At 39.5% G+C, this 15,845-nt stretch overlaps 1 protein-coding gene across 2 annotated transcripts in view; it reads right to left on the bottom strand.

Annotated features, from left to right (window-relative positions):
- Nucleotides 1-15,845, bottom strand: part of gpr184 (G protein-coupled receptor 184) — an 86,128-nt gene that overhangs the window by 34,990 nt on the left and 35,293 nt on the right. The gene's annotated exons all lie outside the window — the stretch shown is intronic.

A 15,845-nucleotide genomic window follows, 5' to 3' on the forward strand; every position in this document is an offset into this window, starting at 1 on the left:
ATATCTCAGCTCTGGAAGGGTCTAGAGCCTCCATTTTTGCACTCAGGTCAAAGTCTCACAGCCCTCTATCAGAATCCAGAGTTTTGAGAAGATTGGAGAAACTTAATTTTTCGCCCGAAAACTGAAAAAAACGAAAGGGGTAACACTGTCGTTTTTTTTTTCGGGTCGAAATTTTGAATTTCCATATCTCAGCTCTGGAAAGGTCTAGAGCCTCCATTTTTGCACTCAGGTCAAAGTCTCACAGCCCTCTATCAGAATCCAGAGTTTTGAGAAGATTGGAGAAACTTAATTTTTCGCCCAAAAACTGAAAAAAACGAAAGGAGTAACACTGTCGTTTTTTTTTCGGGTCGAAACTTTGAATTTCCATATCTCAGCTCTGGAAGGGTCTAGAGCCTCCATTTTTGCACTCAGGTCAAAGTCTGGTGGCCCTCTATCAGAATCCAGAGTTTTGAGAAGATTGGAGAAACTTAATTTTTCGCCCAAAAACTGAAAAAAAACGAAAGGGGTAACACTGTCGTTTTTTTTTCGGGTCGAAATTTTGAATTTCCATATCTCAGCTCTGGAAAGGTCTAGAGCCTCCATTTTTGCACTCAGGTCAAAGTCTCACAGCCCTCTATCAGAATCCAGAGTTTTGAGAAGATTGGAGAAACTTAATTTTTCGCCCCAAAAACTGAAAAAAACGAAAGGGGTAACTCTGTCGTTTTTTTTTTCGGGTCGAAATTTTGAATTTCCATATCTCAGCTCTGGAAAGGTCTAGAGCCTCCATATTTGCACTCAAGTCAAAGTCTCACAGCCCTCTATCAGAATCCAGAGTTTTGAGAAGATTGGAGAAACTTAATTTTTCGCCCAAAAACTGAAAAAAACGAAAGGGGTAACACTGTCGTTTTTTTTCGGGTCGAAATTTTGAATTTCCATATCTCAGCTCTGGAAGGGTCTAGAGCCTCCATTTTTGCACTCAGGTCAAAGTCTGGTGGCCCTCTATCAGAATCCTGAGTTTTGAGAAGATTGGAGAAATTTAATTTTTCGCCCGAAAACGAAAAAAAACGAAAGGGGTAACACTGTCGTTTTTTTTTCGGGTCGAAATTTTCAATTTCCATATCTCAGCTCTGGAAGGGTCTAGAGCCTCCATTTTTGCACTCAGGTCAAAGTCTCACAGCCCTCTATCAGAATCCAGAGTTTTGAGAAGATTGGAGAAACAATTTTTCGCCCGAAAACTGAAAAAAACGAAAGGGGTAACACTGTCGTTTTTTTTCCGGGTCGAAATTTTGAATTTCCATATCTCAGCTCTGGAAAGGTCTAGAGCCTCCATTTTTGCACTCAGGTCAAAGTCTCACAGCCCTCTATCAGAATCCAGAGTTTTGAGAAGATTGGAGAAACTTAATTTTTCGCCCAAAAACTGAAAAAAAACGAAAGGGGTAACACTGTCGTTTTTTTTTTCGGGTCGAAATTTTGAATTTCCATATCTCAGCTCTGGAAAGGTCTAGAGCCTCCATTTTTGCACTCAGGTCAAAGTCTCACAGCCCTCTATCAGAATCCAGAGTTTTGAGAAGATTGGAGAAACTTAATTTTTCGCCCAAAAACTGAAAAAAACGAAAGGGGTAAGTAACACTGTCGTTTTTTTTTTCGGGTCGAAATTTTGAATTTCCATATCTCAGCTCTGGAAAGGTCTAGAGCCTCCATTTTTGCACTCAGGTCAAAGTCTCACAGTCCTCTATCAGAATCCAGAGTTTTGAGAAGATTGGAGAAACTTAATTTTTCGCCCAAAAACTGAAAAAAACGAAAGGGGTAACACTGTCGTTTTTTTTTTCGGGTCGAAATTTTGAATTTCCATATCTCAGCTCTGGAAAGGTCTAGAGCCTCCATTTTTGCACTCAGGTCAAAGTCTCACAGCCCTCTATCAGAATCCAGAGTTTTGAGAAGATTGGAGAAACTTAATTTTTCGCCCAAAAACTGAAAAAAACGAAAGGGGTAACACTGTCGTTTTTTTTTCGGGTCGAAATTTTGAATTTCCATATCTCAGCTCTGGAAGGGTCTAGAGCGTCCATTTTTGCACTCAGGTCAAAGTCTGGTGGCCCTCTATCAGAATCCTGAGTTTTGAGAAGATTGGAGAAACTTAATTTTTCGCCCAAAAACTGAAAAAAACAAAAGGGGTAACACTGTCGTTTTTTTTTCGGGTCGAAATTTTGAATTTCCATATCTCAGCTCTGGAAAGGTCTAGAGCCTCCATTTTTGCACTCAGATCAAAGTCTCACAGCCCTCTATCAGAATCCAGAGTTTTGAGAAGATTGGAGAAACTTAATTTTTCGCCCAAAAACTGAAAAAAACGAAAGGGGTAACACTGTCGTTTTTTTTTCGGGTCGAAATTTTGAATTTCCATATCTCAGCTCTGGAAGGGTCTAGAGCCTCCATTTTTGCACTCAGGTCAAAGTCTCACAGCCCTCTATCAGAATCCAGAGTTTTGAGAAGATTGGATAAACTTAATTTTTCGCCCAAAAACTGAAAAAAACGAAAGGGGTAACACTGTCGTTTTTTTTTTCGGGTCGAAATTTTGAATTTCCATATCTCAGCTCTGGAAAGGTCTAGAGCCTCCATTTTTGCACTCAGGTCAAAGTCTCACAGCCCTCTATCAGAATCCAGAGTTTTGAGAAGATTGGAGAAACTTAATTTTTCGCCCAAAAACTGAAAAAAACGAAAGGGGTAACACTGTCGGTTTTTTTCCGGGTCGAAATTTTGAATTTCCATATCTCAGCTCTGGAAGGGTCTAGAGCGTCCATTTTTGCACTCAGGTCAAAGTCTGGTGGCCCTCTATCAGAATCCTGAGTTTTGAGAAGATTGGAGAAACTTAATTTTTCGCCCAAAAACTGAAAAAAACAAAAGGGGTAACACTGTCGTTTTTTTTTTCGGGTCGAAATTTTGAATTTCCATATCTCAGCTCTGGAAAGGTCTAGAGCCTCCATTTTTGCACTCAGATCAAAGTCTCACAGCCCTCTATCAGAATCCAGAGTTTTGAGAAGATTGGAGAAACTTATTTTTTCGCCCAAAAACTGAAAAAAACGAAAGGGGTAACACTGTCGTTTTTTTTTCGGGTCGAAATTTTGAATTTCCATATCTCAGCTCTGGAAAGGTCTAGAGCCTCCATTTTTGCACTCAAGTCAAAGTCTCACAGCCCTCTTTCAGAATCCAGAGTTTTGAGAAGATTGGAGAAACTTAATTTTTCGCCCAAAAACTGAAAAAAACGAAAGGGGTAACACTGTCGTTTTTTTTTCGGGTCGAAATTTTGAATTTCCATATCTCAGCTCTGGAAGGGTCTAGAGCCTCCATTTTTGCACTCAGGTCAAAGTCTCACAGCCCTCTATCAGAATCCAGAGTTTTGAGAAGATTGGAGAAACTTAATTTTTCGCCCAAAAACTGAAAAAAACAAAAGGGGTAACACTGTCGTTTTTTTTTCGGGTCGAAATTTTGAATTTCCATATCTCAGCTCTGGAAAGGTCTAGAGCCTCCATTTTTGCACTCAGGTCAAAGTCTCACAGCCCTCTATCAGAATCCAGAGTTTTGAGAAGATTGGAGAAACTTAATTTTTCGCCCAAAAACTGAAAAAAACGAAAGGGGTAACACTGTCGTTTTTTTTTTCGGGTCGAAATTTTGAATTTCCATATCTCAGCTCTGGAAGGGTCTAGAGCCTCCATTTTTGCACTCAGGTCAAAGTCTCACAGCCCTCTATCAGAATCCAGAGTTTTGAGAAGATTGGAGAAACTTAATTTTTCGCCCGAAAACTGAAAAAAACGAAAGGGGTAACACTGTCGTTTTTTTTTTCGGGTCGAAATTTTGAATTTCCATATCTCAGCTCTGGAAAGGTCTAGAGCCTCCATTTTTGCACTCAGGTCAAAGTCTCACAGCCCTCTATCAGAATCCAGAGTTTTGAGAAGATTGGAGAAACTTAATTTTTCGCCCAAAAACTGAAAAAAACGAAAGGAGTAACACTGTCGTTTTTTTTTCGGGTCGAAACTTTGAATTTCCATATCTCAGCTCTGGAAGGGTCTAGAGCCTCCATTTTTGCACTCAGGTCAAAGTCTGGTGGCCCTCTATCAGAATCCAGAGTTTTGAGAAGATTGGAGAAACTTAATTTTTCGCCCAAAAACTGAAAAAAAACGAAAGGGGTAACACTGTCGTTTTTTTTTCGGGTCGAAATTTTGAATTTCCATATCTCAGCTCTGGAAAGGTCTAGAGCCTCCATTTTTGCACTCAGGTCAAAGTCTCACAGCCCTCTATCAGAATCCAGAGTTTTGAGAAGATTGGAGAAACTTAATTTTTCGCCCCAAAAACTGAAAAAAACGAAAGGGGTAACTCTGTCGTTTTTTTTTTCGGGTCGAAATTTTGAATTTCCATATCTCAGCTCTGGAAAGGTCTAGAGCCTCCATATTTGCACTCAAGTCAAAGTCTCACAGCCCTCTATCAGAATCCAGAGTTTTGAGAAGATTGGAGAAACTTAATTTTTCGCCCAAAAACTGAAAAAAACGAAAGGGGTAACACTGTCGTTTTTTTTCGGGTCGAAATTTTGAATTTCCATATCTCAGCTCTGGAAGGGTCTAGAGCCTCCATTTTTGCACTCAGGTCAAAGTCTGGTGGCCCTCTATCAGAATCCTGAGTTTTGAGAAGATTGGAGAAATTTAATTTTTCGCCCGAAAACGAAAAAAAACGAAAGGGGTAACACTGTCGTTTTTTTTTCGGGTCGAAATTTTCAATTTCCATATCTCAGCTCTGGAAGGGTCTAGAGCCTCCATTTTTGCACTCAGGTCAAAGTCTCACAGCCCTCTATCAGAATCCAGAGTTTTGAGAAGATTGGAGAAACAATTTTTCGCCCGAAAACTGAAAAAAACGAAAGGGGTAACACTGTCGTTTTTTTTCCGGGTCGAAATTTTGAATTTCCATATCTCAGCTCTGGAAAGGTCTAGAGCCTCCATTTTTGCACTCAGGTCAAAGTCTCACAGCCCTCTATCAGAATCCAGAGTTTTGAGAAGATTGGAGAAACTTAATTTTTCGCCCAAAAACTGAAAAAAAACGAAAGGGGTAACACTGTCGTTTTTTTTTTCGGGTCGAAATTTTGAATTTCCATATCTCAGCTCTGGAAAGGTCTAGAGCCTCCATTTTTGCACTCAGGTCAAAGTCTCACAGCCCTCTATCAGAATCCAGAGTTTTGAGAAGATTGGAGAAACTTAATTTTTCGCCCAAAAACTGAAAAAAACGAAAGGGGTAAGTAACACTGTCGTTTTTTTTTTCGGGTCGAAATTTTGAATTTCCATATCTCAGCTCTGGAAAGGTCTAGAGCCTCCATTTTTGCACTCAGGTCAAAGTCTCACAGTCCTCTATCAGAATCCAGAGTTTTGAGAAGATTGGAGAAACTTAATTTTTCGCCCAAAAACTGAAAAAAACGAAAGGGGTAACACTGTCGTTTTTTTTTCGGGTCGAAATTTTGAATTTCCATATCTCAGCTCTGGAAAGGTCTAGAGCCTCCATTTTTGCACTCAGGTCAAAGTCTCACAGCCCTCTATCAGAATCCAGAGTTTTGAGAAGATTGGAGAAACTTAATTTTTCGCCCAAAAACTGAAAAAAACGAAAGGGGTAACACTGTCGTTTTTTTTTCGGGTCGAAATTTTGAATTTCCATATCTCAGCTCTGGAAGGGTCTAGAGCGTCCATTTTTGCACTCAGGTCAAAGTCTGGTGGCCCTCTATCAGAATCCTGAGTTTTGAGAAGATTGGAGAAACTTAATTTTTCGCCCAAAAACTGAAAAAAACAAAAGGGGTAACACTGTCGGTTTTTTTTCGGGTCGAAATTTTGAATTTCCATATCTCAGCTCTGGAAAGGTCTAGAGCCTCCATTTTTGCACTCAGATCAAAGTCTCACAGCCCTCTATCAGAATCCAGAGTTTTGAGAAGATTGGAGAAACTTAATTTTTCGCCCAAAAACTGAAAAAAACGAAAGGGGTAACACTGTCGTTTTTTTTTCGGGTCGAAATTTTGAATTTCCATATCTCAGCTCTGGAAGGGTCTAGAGCCTCCATTTTTGCACTCAGGTCAAAGTCTCACAGCCCTCTATCAGAATCCAGAGTTTTGAGAAGATTGGATAAACTTAATTTTTCGCCCAAAAACTGAAAAAAACGAAAGGGGTAACACTGTCGTTTTTTTTTTCGGGTCGAAATTTTGAATTTCCATATCTCAGCTCTGGAAAGGTCTAGAGCCTCCATTTTTGCACTCAGGTCAAAGTCTCACAGCCCTCTATCAGAATCCAGAGTTTTGAGAAGATTGGAGAAACTTAATTTTTCGCCCAAAAACTGAAAAAAACGAAAGGGGTAATACTGTCGTTTTTTTTCCGGGTCGAAATTTTGAATTTCCATATCTCAGCTCTGGAAGGGTCTAGAGCGTCCATTTTTGCACTCAGGTCAAAGTCTGGTGGCCCTCTATCAGAATCCTGAGTTTTGAGAAGATTGGAGAAACTTAATTTTTCGCCCAAAAACTGAAAAAAACAAAAGGGGTAACACTGTCGTTTTTTTTTCGGGTCGAAATTTTGAATTTCCATATCTCAGCTCTGGAAAGGTCTAGAGCCTCCATTTTTGCACTCAGATCAAAGTCTCACAGCCCTCTATCAGAATCCAGAGTTTTGAGAAGATTGGAGAAACTTATTTTTTCGCCCAAAAACTGAAAAAAACGAAAGGGGTAACACTGTCGTTTTTTTTTCGGGTCGAAATTTTGAATTTCCATATCTCAGCTCTGGAAAGGTCTAGAGCCTCCATTTTTGCACTCAAGTCAAAGTCTCACAGCCCTCTATCAGAATCCAGAGTTTTGAGAAGATTGGAGAAACTTAATTTTTCGCCCAAAAACTGAAAAAAACGAAAGGGGTAACACTCGTTTTTTTTTTCGGGTCGAAATTTTGAATTTCCATATCTCAGCTCTTGAAAGGTCTAGAGCCTCCATTTTTGCACTCAGGTCAAAGTCTCACAGCCCTCTATCAGAATCCAGAGTTTTGAGAAGATTGGAGAAACTTAATTTTTCGCCCAAAAACTGAAAAAAAAAACGAAAGGGGTAACACTGTCGTTTTTTTTTCGGGTCGAAATTTTGAATTTCCATATCTCAGCTCTGGAAAGGTCTAGAGCCTCCATTTTTGCACTCAGGTCAAAGTCTCACAGCCCTCTATCAGAATCCAGAGTTTTGAGAAGATTGGAGAAACTTAATTTTTCGCCCAAAAACTGAAAAAAACAAAAGGGGTAACACTGTCGTTTTTTTTTTCGGGTCGAAATTTTTAATTTCCATATCTCAGCTCTGGAAAGGTCTAGAGCCTCCATTTTTGCACTCAGATCAAAGTCTCACAGCCCTCTATCAGAATCCAGAGTTTTGAGAAGATTGGAGAAACTTAATTTTTCGCCCAAAAACTGAAAAAAACGAAAGGGGTAACACTGTCGTTTTTTTTTCGGGTCGAAATTTTGAATTTCCATATCTCAGCTCTGGAAAGGTCTAGAGCCTCCATTTTTGCACTCAGGTCAAAGTCTCACAGCCCTCTATCAGAATCCAGAGTTTTGAGAAGATTGGAGAAACTTAATTTTTCGCCCAAAAACTGAAAAAAAAAACGAAAGGGGTAACACTGTCGGTTTTTTTTCGGGTCGAAATTTTGAATTTCCATATCTCAGCTCTGGAAAGGTCTAGAGCCTCCATTTTTGCACTCAGGTCAAAGTCTCACAGCCCTCTATCAGAATCCAGAGTTTTGAGAAGATTGGAGAAACTTAATTTTTCGCCCGAAAACTGAAAAAAACAAAAGGGGTAAGTAACACTGTCGGGTTTTTTTTCGGGTCGAAATTTAGAATTTCCATATCTCAGCTCTGGAAAGGTCTAGAGCCTCCATTTTTGCACTCAGGTCAAAGTCTAACAGCCCTCTATCAGAATCCAGAGTTTTGAGAAGATTGGAGAAACTTAATTTTTCACCCAAAAACTGAAAAAAACGAAAGGGGTAACACTGTCGTTTTTTTTTTCGGGTCGAAATTTTGAATTTCCATATCTCAGCTCTGGAAAGGTCTAGAGCCTCCATTTTTGCACTCAGGTCAAAGTCTCACAGCCCTCTATCAGAATCCAGAGTTTTGAGAAGATTGGAGAAACTTAATTTTTCGCCCAAAAACTGAAAAAAACGAAAGGGGTAACACTGTCGTTTTTTTTTCGGGTCGAAATTTTGAATTTCCATATCTCAGCTCTGGAAGGGTCTAGAGCGTCCATTTTTGCACTCAGGTCAAAGTATGGTGGCCCTCTATCAGAATCCAGAGTTTTGAGAAGATTGGAGAAACTTAATTTTTCGCCCAAAAACTGAAAAAAACAAAAGGGCTAACACTGTCGTTTTTTTTCGGGTCGAAATTTTGAATTTCCATATCTCAGCTCTGGAAAGGTCTAGAGCCTCCATTTTTGCACTCAGATCAAAGTCTCACAGCCCTCTATCAGAATCCAGAGTTTTGAGAAGATTGGAGAAACTTATTTTTTCGCCCAAAAACTGAAAAAAACGAAAGGGGTAACACTGTCGTTTTTTTTTCGGGTCGAAATTTTGAATTTCCATATCTCAGCTCTGGAAAGGTCTAGAGCCTCCATTTTTGCACTCAGGTCAAAGTCTCACAGCCCTCTATCAGAATCCAGAGTTTTGAGAAGATTGGAGAAACTTAATTTTTCGCCCAAAAACTGAAAAAAACGAAAGGGGTAACACTGTCGTTTTTTTTTTCGGGTCGAAATTTTGAATTTCCATATCTCAGCTCTGGAAAGGTCTAGAGCCTCCATTTTTGCACTCAGGTCAAAGTCTCACAGCCCTCTATCAGAATCCAGAGTTTTGAGAAGATTGGAGAAACTTAATTTTTCGCCCAAAAACTGAAAAAAACGAAAGGGGTAAGTAACACTGTCGTTTTTTTTTCGGGTCGAAATTTTGAATTTCCATATCTCAGCTCTGGAAAGGTCTAGAGCCTCCATTTTTGCACTCAGGTCAAAGTCTCACAGTCCTCTATCAGAATCCAGAGTTTTGAGAAGATTGGAGAAACTTAATTTTTCGCCCAAAAACTGAAAAAAACGAAAGGGGTAACACTGTCGTTTTTTTTTTCGAGTCGAAATTTTGAATTTCCATATCTCAGCTCTGGAAGGGTCTAGAGCGTCCATTTTTGCACTCAGGTCAAAGTCTGGTGGCCCTCTATCAGAATCCTGAGTTTTGAGAAGATTGGAGAAACTTAATTTTTCGCCCAAAAACTGAAAAAAACGAAAGGGGTAACACTGTCGTTTTTTTTTTCGGGTCGAAATTTTGAATTTCCATATCTCAGCTCTGGAAGGGTCTAGAGCCTCCATTTTTGCACTCAGGTCAAAGTCTCACAGCCCTCTATCAGAATCCAGAGTTTTGAGAAGATTGGAGAAACTTAATTTTTCGCCCAAAAACTGAAAAAAACGAAAGGGGTAAGTAACACTGTCGTTTTTTTTTCGGGTCGAAATTTTGAATTTCCATATCTCAGCTCTGGAAAGGTCTAGAGCCTCCATTTTTGCACTCAGGTCAAAGTCTCACAGTCCTCTATCAGAATCCAGAGTTTTGAGAAGATTGGAGAAACTTAATTTTTCGCCCAAAAACTGAAAAAAACGAAAGGGGTAACACTGTCGTTTTTTTTTTCGGGTCGAAATTTTGAATTTCCATATCTCAGCTCTGGAAAGGTCTAGAGCCTCCATTTTTGCACTCAGGTCAAAGTCTCACAGCCCTCTATCAGAATCCAGAGTTTTGAGAAGATTGGAGAAACTTAATTTTTCGCCCAAAAACTGAAAAAAACGAAAGGGGTAACACTGTCATTTTTTTTCGGGTCGAAATTTTGAATTTCCATATCTCAGCTCTGGAAGGGTCTAGAGCGTCCATTTTTGCACTCAGGTCAAAGTCTGGTGGCCCTCTATCAGAATCCAGAGTTTTGAGAAGATTGGAGAAACTTAATTTTTCACCCAAAAACTGAAAAAAACAAAAGGGGTAACACTGTCGTTTTTTTTTCGGGTCGAAATTTTGAATTTCCATATCTCAGCTCTGGAAAGGTCTAGAGCCTCCATTTTTGCACTCAGATCAAAGTCTCACAGCCCTCTATCAGAATCCAGAGTTTTGAGAAGATTGGAGAAACTTAATTTTTCGCCCAAAAACTGAAAAAAACGAAAGGGGTAACACTGTCGTTTTTTTTTCGGGTCGAAATTTTGAATTTCCATATCTCAGCTCTGGAAAGGTCTAGAGCCTCCATTTTTGCACTCAGGTCAAAGTCTCACAGCCCTCTATCAGAATCCAGAGTTTTGAGAAGATTGGAGAAACTTAATTTTTCGCCCAAAAACTGAAAAAAACAAAAGGGGTAACACTGTCGTTTTTTTTTTCGGGTCGAAATTTTGAATTTCCATATCTCAGCTCTGGAAAGGTCTAGAGCCTCCATTTTTGCACTCAGGTCAAAGTCTCACAGCCCTCTATCAGAATCCAGAGTTTTGAGAAGATTGGAGAAACTTAATTTTTCGCCCAAAAACTGAAAAAAACGAAAGGGGTAACACTGTCGGTTTTTTTTCGGGTCGAAATTTTGAATTTCCATATCTCAGCTCTGGAAGGGTCTAGAGCCTCCATTTTTGCACTCAGGTCAAAGTCTGGTGGCCCTCTATCAGAATCCAGAGTTTTGAGAAGATTGGAGAAACTTAATTTTTCGCCCAAAAACTGAAAAAAACGAAAGGGGTAACACTGTCGTTTTTTTTTCGGGTCGAAATTTTGAATTTCCATATCTCAGCTCTGGAAGGGTCTAGAGCCTCCATTTTTGCACTCAGGTCAAAGTCTCACAGCCCTCTATCAGAATCCAGAGTTTTGAGAAGATTGGAGAAACTTAATTTTTCGCCCAAAAACTGAAAAAAACGAAAGGGGTAACACTGTCGTTTTTTTTTCGGGTCGAAATTTTGAATTTCCATATCTCAGCTCTGGAAAGGTCTAGAGCCTCCATTTTTGCACTCAGGTCAATGTCTCACAGCCCTCTATCAGAATCCAGAGTTTTGAGAAGATTGGATAAACTTAATTTTTCGCCCAAAAACTGAAAAAAACGAAAGGGGTAGCACTGTCGTTTTTTTTCGGGTCGAAATTTTGAATTTCCATATCTCAGCTCTGGAAGGGTCTAGAGCCTCAATTTTTGCACTCAGGTCAAAGTCTCACAGCCCTCTATCAGAATCCAGAGTTTTGAGAAGATTGGAGAAACTTAATTTTTCGCCCAAAAACTGAAAAAAACGAAAGGGGTAAGTAACACTGTCGTTTTTTTTTCGGGTCGAAATTTTGAATTTCCATATCTCAGCTCTGGAAAGGTCTAGAGCCTCCATTTTTGCACTCAGGTCAAAGTCTCACAGCCCTCTATCAGAATCCAGAGTTTTGAGAAGATTGGAGAAACTTAATTTTTCGCCCAAAAACTGAAAAAAACAAAAGGGGTAACACTGTCGTTTTTTTTTTTCGGGTCGAAATTTTGAATTTCCATATCTCAGCTCTGGAAAGGTCTAGAGCCTCCATTTTTGCACTCAGGTCAAAGTCTCACAGCCCTCTATCAGAATCCAGAGTTTTGAGAAGATTGGAGAAACTTAATTTTTCGCCCAAAAACTGAAAAAAACGAAAGGGGTAACACTGTCGGTTTTTTTTCGGGTCGAAATTTTGAATTTCCATATCTCAGCTCTGGAAGGGTCTAAAGCCTCCATTTTTGCACTCAGGTCAAAGTCTCACAGCCCTCTATCAGAATCCAGAGTTTTGAGAAGATTGGAGAAACTTAATTTTTCGCCCAAAAACTGAAAAAAACGAAAGGGGTAAGTAACACTGTCGTTTTTTTTTCGGGTCGAAATTTTGAATTTCCATATCTCAGCTCTGGAAAGGTCTAGAGCCTCCATTTTTGCACTCAGGTCAAAGTCTCACAGTCCTCTATCAGAATCCATAGTTTTGAGAAGATTGGAGAAACTTAATTTTTCGCCCAAAAACTGAAAAAAACGAAAGGGGTAACACTGTCGTTTTTTTTTTCGGGTCGAAATTTTGAATTTCCATATCTCAGCTCTGGAAAGGTCTAGAGCCTCCATTTTTGCACTCAGGTCAAAGTCTCACAGCCCTCTATCAGAATCCAGAGTTTTGAGAAGATTGGAGAAACTTAATTTTTCGCCCAAAAACTGAAAAAAACGAAAGGGGTAAGTAACACTGTCGTTTTTTTTTCGGGTCGAAATTTTGAATTTCCATATCTCAGCTCTGGAAAGGTCTAGAGCCTTCATTTTTGCACTCAGGTCAAAGTCTCACAGTCCTCTATCAGAATCCAGAGTTTTGAGAAGATTGGAGAAACTTAATTTTTCGCCCAAAAACTGAAAAAAACGAAAGGGGTAACACTGTCGTTTTTTTTTTCGGGTCGAAATTTTGAATTTCCATATCTCAGCTCTGGAAAGGTCTAGAGCCTCCATTTTTGCACTCAGGTCAAAGTCTCACAGCCCTCTATCAGAATCCAGAGTTTTGAGAAGATTGGAGAAACTTAATTTTTCGCCCAAAAACTGAAAAAAACGAAAGGGGTAACACTGTCGTTTTTTTTCCGGGTCGAAATTTTGAATTTCCATATCTCAGCTCTGGAAGGGTCTAGAGCGTCCATTTTTGCACTCAGGTCAAAGTCTGGTGGCCCTCTATCAGAATCCTGAGTTTTGAGAAGATTGGAGAAACTTAATTTTTCGCCCAAAAATTGAAAAAAACAAAAGGGGTAACACTGTCGTTTTTTTTTCGGGTCGAAATTTTGAATTTCCATATCTCAGCTCTGGAAAGGTCTAGAGCCTCCATTTTTGCACTCAGATCAAAGTCTCACAGCCCTCTATCAGAATCCAGAGTTTTGAGAAGATTGGAGAAACTTATTTTTTCGCCCAAAAACTGAAAAAAACGAAAGGGGTAACACTGTCGTTTTTTTTTCGGGTCGAAATTTTGAATTTCCATATCTCAGCTCTGGAAAGGTCTAGAGCCTCCATTTTTGCACTCAAGTCAAAGTCTCACAGCCCTCTTTCAGAATCCAGAGTTTTGAGAAGATTGGAGAAACTTAATTTTTCGCCCAAAAACTGAAAAAAACGAAAGGGGTAACACTGTCGTTTTTTTTTCGGGTCGAAATTTTGAATTTCCATATCTCAGCTCTGGAAGGGTCTAGAGCCTCCATTTTTGCACTCAGGTCAAAGTCTCACAGCCCTCTATCAGAATCCAGAGTTTTGAGAAGATTGGAGAAACTTAATTTTTCGCCCAAAAACTGAAAAAAACAAAAGGGGTAACACTGTCGTTTTTTTTTCGGGTCGAAATTTTGAATTTCCATATCTCAGCTCTGGAAAGGTCTAGAGCCTCCATTTTTGCACTCAGGTCAAAGTCTCACAGCCCTCTATCAGAATCCAGAGTTTTGAGAAGATTGGAGAAACTTAATTTTTCGCCCAAAAACTGAAAAAAACGAAAGGGGTAACACTGTCGTTTTTTTTTTCGGGTCGAAATTTTGAATTTCCATATCTCAGCTCTGGAAGGGTCTAGAGCCTCCATTTTTGCACTCAGGTCAAAGTCTCACAGCCCTCTATCAGAATCCAGAGTTTTGAGAAGATTGGAGAAACTTAATTTTTCGCCCGAAAACTGAAAAAAACGAAAGGGGTAACACTGTCGTTTTTTTTTTCGGGTCGAAATTTTGAATTTCCATATCTCAGCTCTGGAAAGGTCTAGAGCCTCCATTTTTGCACTCAGGTCAAAGTCTCACAGCCCTCTATCAGAATCCAGAGTTTTGAGAAGATTGGAGAAACTTAATTTTTCGCCCAAAAACTGAAAAAAACGAAAGGGGTAACACTGTCGTTTTTTTTTCGGGTCGAAACTTTGAATTTCCATATCTCAGCTCTGGAAGGGTCTAGAGCCTCCATTTTTGCACTCAGGTCAAAGTCTGGTGGCCCTCTATCAGAATCCAGAGTTTTGAGAAGATTGGAGAAACTTAATTTTTCGCCCAAAAACTGAAAAAAAACGAAAGGGGTAACACTGTCGTTTTTTTTTCGGGTCGAAATTTTGAATTTCCATATCTCAGCTCTGGAAAGGTCTAGAGCCTCCATTTTTGCACTCAGGTCAAAGTCTCACAGCCCTCTATCAGAATCCAGAGTTTTGAGAAGATTGGAGAAACTTAATTTTTCGCCCCAAAAACTGAAAAAAACGAAAGGGGTAACTCTGTCGTTTTTTTTTTTCGGGTCGAAATTTTGAATTTCCATATCTCAGCTCTGGAAAGGTCTAGAGCCTCCATATTTGCACTCAAGTCAAAGTCTCACAGCCCTCTATCAGAATCCAGAGTTTTGAGAAGATTGGAGAAACTTAATTTTTCGCCCAAAAACTGAAAAAAACGAAAGGGGTAACACTGTCGTTTTTTTTCGGGTCGAAATTTTGAATTTCCATATCTCAGCTCTGGAAGGGTCTAGAGCCTCCATTTTTGCACTCAGGTCAAAGTCTGGTGGCCCTCTATCAGAATCCTGAGTTTTGAGAAGATTGGAGAAATTTAATTTTTCGCCCGAAAACGAAAAAAAACGAAAGGGGTAACACTGTCGTTTTTTTTTCGGGTCGAAATTTTCAATTTCCATATCTCAGCTCTGGAAGGGTCTAGAGCCTCCATTTTTGCACTCAGGTCAAAGTCTCACAGCCCTCTATCAGAATCCAGAGTTTTGAGAAGATTGGAGAAACAATTTTTCGCCCGAAAACTGAAAAAAACGAAAGGGGTAACACTGTCGTTTTTTTTCCGGGTCGAAATTTTGAATTTCCATATCTCAGCTCTGGAAAGGTCTAGAGCCTCCATTTTTGCACTCAGGTCAAAGTCTCACAGCCCTCTATCAGAATCCAGAGTTTTGAGAAGATTGGAGAAACTTAATTTTTCGCCCAAAAACTGAAAAAAAACGAAAGGGGTAACACTGTCGTTTTTTTTTTCGGGTCGAAATTTTGAATTTCCATATCTCAGCTCTGGAAAGGTCTAGAGCCTCCATTTTTGCACTCAGGTCAAAGTCTCACAGCCCTCTATCAGAATCCAGAGTTTTGAGAAGATTGGAGAAACTTAATTTTTCGCCCAAAAACTGAAAAAAACGAAAGGGGTAAGTAACACTGTCGTTTTTTTTTTCGGGTCGAAATTTTGAATTTCCATATCTCAGCTCTGGAAAGGTCTAGAGCCTCCATTTTTGCACTAAAGTCAAAGTCTCACAGCCCTCTATCAGAATCCAGAGTTTTGAGAAGATTGGAGAAACTTAATTTTTCGCCCAAAAACTGAAAAAAATGAAAGGGGTAACACTGTCGTTTTTTTTTCGGGTCGAAATTTTGAATTTCCATATCTCAGCTCTTGAAAGGTCTAGAGCCTCCATTTTTGCACTCAGGTCAAAGTCTCACAGCCCTCTATCAGAATCCAGAGTTTTGAGAAGATTGGAGAAACTTAATTTTTCGCCCAAAAACTGAAAAAAAAAAAACGAAAGGGGTAACACTGTCGTTTTTTTTTCGGGTCGAAATTTTGAATTTCCATATCTCAGCTCTGGAAAGGTCTAGAGCCTCCATTTTTGCACTCAGGTCAAAGTCTCACAGCCCTCTATCAGAATCCAGAGTTTTGAGAAGATTGGAGAAACTTAATTTTTCGCCCAAAAACTGAAAAAAACAAAAGGGGTAACACTGTCGTTTTTTTTTCGGGTCGAAATTTTGAATTTCCATATCTCAGCTCTGGAAAGTTCTAGAGCCTCCATTTTTGCACTCAGGTCAAAGTCTCACAGCCCTCTATCAGAATCCAGAGTTTTAAAAAGATTGGAGAAACGTAATTTTTCGCCCAAA

Source organism: Pimephales promelas, chromosome 16 (assembly GCF_988280905.1).
Source record: "Pimephales promelas chromosome 16, fPimPro1.hap1.1, whole genome shotgun sequence".
NCBI lineage: Eukaryota > Metazoa > Chordata > Actinopteri > Cypriniformes > Leuciscidae > Pimephales > Pimephales promelas.